Genomic DNA, 645 nt, shown 5'->3' on the forward strand with positions numbered 1-645 from the left:
TTTTGAAATCCTACAAAGATTCTCAATTCCTATGATTAAATTCTTTAAAATCAATTAAAACATTATAATATCCCATAAATTCTGATGAGATTTCCAGGAATCTTGAAAATTTGTTAATGTACTATGAGTAACTTTAAATTCCTTTCAAATTATTGAAAACCTCGAAAATATTCAAAAATAAATATGTAAAACTGAATTAAGTAGTGATTCACTCATGAGTTAATTTATTAAAAGAGAATTGGTTAAAGTGAACTTTTCATGTTAAAAAGTGACTATATTGAACTTATTTTAAAAAGGTACCAAAATTTGATTTTGAAACAAAAATGGAATAAATGTGACTGCATGGGTGCCCTGTTTATTTTCGATAGTTATTTAAAGTGCTTCTTATAGAAATTCCATGACTTGAGAATTTCCATTTGAGAAGGAAAGCCTAGGATCGAAAAAATAGTTATTTTTTAATTTTTTACGCATCTGGACCTCGCAACTTTCACTTCTTCTACTTTCTTTTCACAAGCAGCACCTTGTAGTCTTCTTCTTTTACCTTTTGCTCCCCTTCCTTCTTTTTCACCCAACGAAGTTTCCACTTTTTCATTAAACTTGTAAGTATTATATATTAACAATGTAAATAACTATGTAACAATTTAT

Source organism: Belonocnema kinseyi, chromosome 1, assembly GCF_010883055.1.
Source record: "Belonocnema kinseyi isolate 2016_QV_RU_SX_M_011 chromosome 1, B_treatae_v1, whole genome shotgun sequence".
Lineage (NCBI taxonomy): Eukaryota > Metazoa > Arthropoda > Insecta > Hymenoptera > Cynipidae > Belonocnema > Belonocnema kinseyi.